The sequence below is a fragment of the Pteropus vampyrus genome, unplaced genomic scaffold (genome assembly GCF_000151845.1).
Source record: "Pteropus vampyrus isolate Shadow unplaced genomic scaffold, Pvam_2.0 Scaffold526, whole genome shotgun sequence".
NCBI lineage: Eukaryota > Metazoa > Chordata > Mammalia > Chiroptera > Pteropodidae > Pteropus > Pteropus vampyrus.
Genome location: NW_011889307.1, coordinates 391,582 through 398,558, shown reverse-complemented (window position 1 = coordinate 398,558; position 6,977 = coordinate 391,582).

Genomic DNA, 6,977 nt, shown 5'->3' with positions numbered 1-6,977 from the left:
AATTTAAATTCCTCTTTCCATTTGGTCAAGATGTTGCAGTCGGGAACCCCAACTCACTTGATATATTTTTACTTGCAATCATTTCCCTTGAAGCTTACACTTCATAAGGGACAAAAAAATATAAGTGAGATGGGAAAACTTCTTGGCAGACCTTTATCTTCTGCCTCAGCTGTAACCCAGATGTAAATGTTCAAAGGAGACCATTTTCATTCTTATGGTATTTAACATTCAGAAATTTGCTTCAGCATTGGAAATACCTCAAGCTTTTTTTATTTTGCAGGTAAGTGTTTTGACTTAAGTACTAATATTATATTGCAGAAATTTTGGGCAATTTTCATATAGGTCATATATGAATGTGTATTCACATTCTCTTCAGTTAAGGCACCAATTGTTTTAGTTGGTATTCCTAAAACATACTTTAAAAAGAACTTTATTAAATTTCCTCATTCTGGAGATTTTGGTGTATGTACATGATAAATTATAATATATATGATTGAAGCTATTTTATTTTCTATTACCTAGAGTTATTTTAATATTTCTTATTGAGTAAATGCTGTAATTTCTTTGCTATGGAACTTACTCTCGGATGTAAAGTTATTTTTTTCACATGCATGAAAATGTATGTCTTAATCAGAAGGCTTAATTGCATTGAAATTGCAATTTTTTTTTACTCATGTTTGTGTAGAAGAATGCCTGTTTATTTAGAGTTTGTAATGGTTTCCCTCATTTATATTTTAAATCAAAAGGTCTGAGTAATGTATCAATTTTGATTAATTTTTTTAAAATAATGTAATGGTTAATAGAAATGTGCCACACTTAAGTTTTGTATAACATGAAATTCAGTTAAAAGAACTTGTAGTTCAGAATGACTTTTAACTAATAGAATATTACTTGCATGAGGTACTTTATGTATGATGATCCTGAAATTTCGAAGTGCATTGGGTATTCTTTGTCTAAAAATATTCTTTGTTTTGTTAGGCCTTCAGAATTTTGTTATTTATTCTGATAATTGACCCTCTTGCACATGGCAGTTGATCTTCTGGGCTGTATCATTGGGGGAGAGGGGTTTCTACTAGTCTTTCCAGGTTGAGTTTGTGCTGTTTAAGGATTGCTGTCGTGCATCCTTTTTCTAATTGGGGGATCAAAGGTGCTGCTAATGAAAAGTTGAAGAACCCTTCCAGCACTTTCTCATCTGTGGTGAAGATGGAATCTTAAAATATATTTGAAGTTCTATCTACTTTATAGGTACATTTATAGCTTCAGTTTCTCCCTGTCTCCTGCCATTTGAGTTTTAAGGGATTCCTGTTGGTAAATATGAAGAATGTGGAACATTCATATGGCCTCTGTGAAGCATCGGGGAGAGAAAACGTCTCTTATGAGCTTTATGCTCAGCTTTTGGAAACATTGATGTAATATTCAACTTTCAAAAAATCATATTACATTTTAAGGCAACTAGGTTAAATAGAAGGCATTGACGAATGCATTAACTTGCTGGAAGTATTTTGATATATCAAGTTTTGCAATTGAAGGAATTATTTAATAAGTAAAGGCTAAGAAATTTTCATTGAAATAATAAGGCAGTTTAAAAATAAATTGGTAAAAATAACTGTATTACCTAATAGAGAATTATTCAAACAAGGAAAGAGTCAAGTGCATATTATTTGTTTAGTGGTTAGTAAGTTTATTTGTAACCTTGATTATATTAAAAAGATAACTTTCTGTTAGTATGTTATGTATTAATAAAAATGAACAAAATTAATTTTGCTACGTTCAAGTGTCTTGCTAAAATAACAATGTCCCTGTGTTGCTAATGTTTAGCACTAAATTTTAGCTCAAGATCAATAATTACAAGTTTGAACTTTTTCATGCCTAGATTTGATTGCCGTGTATATGTGTGTGTGTGTATGTATGTATAAAAATCACACTCTATATTATTAACATTTGTTTTTACCAGTAAGTGTGCAAATTGTCACCTAAATTATAGGCAGATGGGCTAAATTTCTTATTAGATCAAGAGAAATCTCTGTTAAATAGAAATCGAAGATGTGGTAGAGAAGCAAAGATGGTGAAAATAATGAAGTAGGCGGGATATGCAGGAAATGAGAAGCCAAACTAGGAAAGGGGGCAGCCGAAAGGTAGGGTTAATGAATGCTGTTTATTCTGTTCACCACCTGTCTTCATGGAAACACTGTCTTAGAGTTATAGTATGGTCCTTTGTTGGTTAAGCTGCAAAATTTCATTTTTTGTGAACATGGTTATTTTGAGGGGAAGGTAGAGAGAGTAAGGAAGTGCTGTTTCAAGAATTTCGACACATATATAGAGTTTGAATGATCTAGTAGAGTGTTTTAGAGCCTCTTTTTAGCCCCGTCCCATTCAGTAAACATAAAAACCACATTTCCCCTAATGTCATTTGAAATTTCAAAATGAATATTATGTCTAAAGTCAAATTAGGCCATGGAGATGTTATTTGCTTTTATATATCTGTAAAATTTATCAAAGTGACATGTATACAGTCAAAAATATCTAAGTGCCTTATGATGAAAAAGTAGTAGTCCTTGTCTCAACTTTCTTTACCTTCCATATACAATCATTTTTATTCCAAAGGGGTTTCTTTTGGTATTTATCTTAGTGTTTCTGAATGACATGCCCATTCTACTATTGCTCGATTTAACAGTTTTAGACATTATTATCTTGATAATGTTGCCGGATAATTCAGCTCTCTAACACAAATACCTCTCCATCTCTCATTACCAAGCATATTAGCTACTGTTTAATTATGACTAAAGTACTATATACTGTAGAGCAAAGCAGTGCACCATAATTACAGTTTGCCTAATTTTATGTTTCCTGGAATTAATAATCCCCTCATTTTTAACATTATATAACTTTCTGGAAACATGTCTTGTATTTTTTCTACTCTGTCAGCTTCCCTATGTTCTTGTCACTTGTTTTAAAGAGTTTTTGTCCCCAAATAACAGATAATCCAATTCTCTGTTTTCACTAGAGAGGTCTATTCTGCATTTGTCTTCTGTGCCAATCTGTATTAGTCATTCTCTTGTCTGGCCTCACAGCCATTATGCCATGACTTTCTTTCGTCACCCTCCTGTGTTGCTGTTCCTAGTTTACTCTCTTGTTTATTGCAGCACTTCCTTATACTTAAGTGTAGACACTTAAGTATTCCTCATGAGTATATGAAAGGCACATTTTCTGAGTTTTTACATGTCTAAAATGTTCTTATTCCACTCTCAAATTTCATTGGTAGTTGGACTACGTATACAATTTTAAGTTAAGAATCATTTTACCTCAGTTTTGAAGGCATTGCTCTACTCTCTTCTAGCTTTCATTGTTGCTTTTGAGAAATCTGATCCTATCCTATTCAGATATTGGACCTCCTAGATTGATGCTTAATTTTTTTTTTCCTCTAGTTGTTTTATTATCTCTGTTCTTTCTAGATTTCTTCATTTTGATCTTCCAACTATCTTTCCATTGAATTTTTTATATATTTAAAAATATTTTAATTTCTAAGACTTCCTTTATTTCTATTTCTAAAACATACTAATCTAGTTCAAAGATAGAATATTTTTCTGAGGATATTTGTGGATGCATATATATTTTTGCTTTTCTTTTCTACTGTTTATGCTGATTTTTGTTGTTGCTATTTTTAATTTCAGGTTTTTTTTGTCTTGTTTGTGTAGGTGACTTTCCATGTATATCTGGCTGGTCTCAAAAATCTGTCATATATGAATGGACTCCAAAGGCTAATTGAAGCTCTTTCCTTGTGGGTAGTGATTGACTACTGATAGTCTTCATTTTCACAGTATAACTAAAAAATGCCACTCAGTGAATTATTTGTTCCTGTTAATGATAAAAAGCTTAGACAAGTAATATAGTTGGCAGGTCAGCAACTGTAGGTGGACTGAATTTTGAGAAGTACTGCATTAGGGAATGATTGTTTGGAAGCCAGTCATTTGACTGGAGGCCTTTTCTCTGAGACTGTTCAGTTTCTCTAGGGAAGAATTCTCTGCTGCAAAAGGAGGAAGTTGAAGGAGGGTCTGTTTATTACTGCTTTAGTTCTTCGTGTCTCCCTTGTCCTCTACCTTACCTTCTGTTTTATACTTCACACATATTTCTCTATACCTGTCCCTCTGCGTGTCCCTTCTATCTAGTTGTCTCCCATTACTTTATCCAGATAAAAGTTCTCTTCCACCTGTGGGAGACAGTGATGGAGGTGAGAGATTGTATTTGTTTGGCTTAGAGGAGTAGAGCAGAGGCTGTATAATTTTCCACTAGCCATTTTTGGGCCTTGACTCCACTCTTTGCTGTAACTTCTGCCTTCGAGTGTGAGCTTCTTAAGGGCTGTGGAACCAATCAGCATGCTTCTCACTGGTATCCCCCTTGCAGTCGCTTAAGATTGCAGCTTCCTCTGTCCTGCTCAGTCAAATCCCAACTGCTTTCTGTTTTCCCAAAATCTATTGAAATCCCTTTTCTGTTTCTATCTTCTCTCTACTCTCCACCCTTTTGGGCTCATCTCTTTAAAAACAAAAAAGAAAGAAAGAAAAAGAAAAAAGAGAGGTTTTAGATTACAATACAGTCAGCTTTTTTTCTTGTAGTGTACAGTTCTGAGAATTTTAACACATATCTAGATTTTTGTGTAACTATCATAGGATATAGAGCAACCCCCCAAATTCCTTTTACTATCCCTTTATAGTCAATTGTCCCCCTGCCCATAACCGCAGGCAACCATTTGATCTCTTTTCCCCATAGTTTTGTCTTCTAGAATATCATAAGTGAATCATACCATATAAAACCTTTTGCAACTGGCCTTTTTCATTCAGCAGAATGCCTTTGAGATTCATCAAAAGATCTATCAATACCTCATAACCTTTTAGTTTCTTTTCTTTAATTTTACTGGAGTGAGAGAAGAAACTCTTGGGGCCAATATACTATTTAAATCAGAAACACCTTGAAGCACCTTTTGGTGATTTTATAACACTTTAAAACCTTAAAAGATAAACTTGTTATATACTTTAAGTGGTATTTGTGGGAACTTAATCTGTTTGTATGTCACAGGCTTTTCTATCCAGAGTAAAATAGAAGAAGATCGAACTCACATCACTTTAACTGACATGACTCATTGGCCACTCTGTTTCAAGGACCAGAAATGCAGAAAAAATAGTTTCATAAATACATGTCAAAATGCAGTTGAGTCTGTGGTCTAAAATAATTCCTGGGGTATGTTGTCTCTCCTTTTCACAACAAAGCTTATAAAAGAGTACTTTATAGTTTCTTGTTTTAGAAGCGAGTTGACCTGGCTTGAGCGCGTGCGTGTATGTGTATGTGAGATATGTATACATATGTATATGTGTGTGTTTATATATGTGTATATGTGTGTGTATACATACATTCTGTTTTCAGATTATTTCATCTAAACCATTTACTATTTCCTTGTCAGTGAAATGGGGATTTCAATAACCACTTGACAGATTTTGTTTTGAGGAATAAAGGAAGTTAGATGACAAGTGTTTACCACAAAGAATGGAAATATAGCACTCAATGAATAATTCCCACTCCTTTTTGTCAAATCAAATTAACTCATTCTTATTTTGAATTTTTTTCTTCTGTTTGATTTTGGCACTTTCCTTCATTCTTTATCCTTAGCATATGGTTTCTATAAATAACTCCTGATTTTCTTCCTACTAATATGTTCCTTAGTCTCCTTTATATATCTCTCAGTTATGCTCATATTATAAAATGTTGGGAATTCTTTGAGATTATATTCTGAGCCCTTTTCTCACTTTACAAATACTCTGAACAATCAAATTCTCATCACTTCTACTACCATCTTCATACTGACTTTGTTATCTTGTGCCTTTATATCTCTCTTGAGCTCTAGGTCAGTGGTCCCCAACATTTTTGACACCGAGGACCAGTGCTCATATGAGCATCTAATGCCTGATGATCTGAGGTGGAGCTGAGGCGGTGATGCTGGCGCTGGGGAGTGGCTGCAAATACAGATGAAGCTTCCTTTGTTCGCTACTCATCTCCTGCTGTATAGCCTGGTTCCTAACCAGGGGGTCCCTGCTCTAGATTATTCACTATAGATCTCTTCTTGGATTGTCCTTGGATTTCTCAAGCTTATTGAGGCCAAAACAGGAATCATCTCATTCTAGCTTGCGGTTTCTCTTATATTCCTTGGTATAGTGAATACACAGTGAATGCTTTGACTGCTAAAATCCAGTCTTTTAAAAACATTCCTAATGACCACTACTTTCCTTGAGTTTCCCATAGCAACTTTTGCCATACCAGTTACCTGAGATTTATTTATGTCTACATCAAAATTTACTATGATGTATACATTATTAAGTAGATTATATGTTCCAGAGGGTCAGAGATTTAAAAAGTTTTCCTCTGAGCATATTGCAGAGTGTTATATTCATAGTAGGTAGTAAGTTATTGTTCAACAAGGAGTGAACTCATTCATATGGTTTTTGAAAGTATTTTTTATGCATAAGGATTTTAGAACCAGAGATAAAGATCATTAGTCTAACCATTTAAATGATGAAAAGACTGAGGCTTGCAGTTAGATAAATTATTTAATAATAAAATAATTCAGCAGTTAATTGACAAGTGTTTCCTGATTTCTAATTATGTAATAATCAAATTAGAGAGTTATATTGAAATGTTACCTTTCATCTAGTAGTTTTTATACATTAAACATCACATGAAGCTGTTTTATATTGTTTTTGTAAAAATGGAAGTGAAGTAAGCATGGTATCAGAATTAAAATACACCCATCCTAATCACATAAAACTTTTAATTTGGCTTTCCTATGCTTTTTATTTATATAGGTGCTATAGGCAGGATCAAAGTAAAGGTTAACATCTTTGCTTTTTAAAGAAGAAGAAAGGTTCAGTAACTTTGTGATTCAGTAACTTTGCATCAGTAATTGTGAAATATTTTCACTTAATACTTTTATA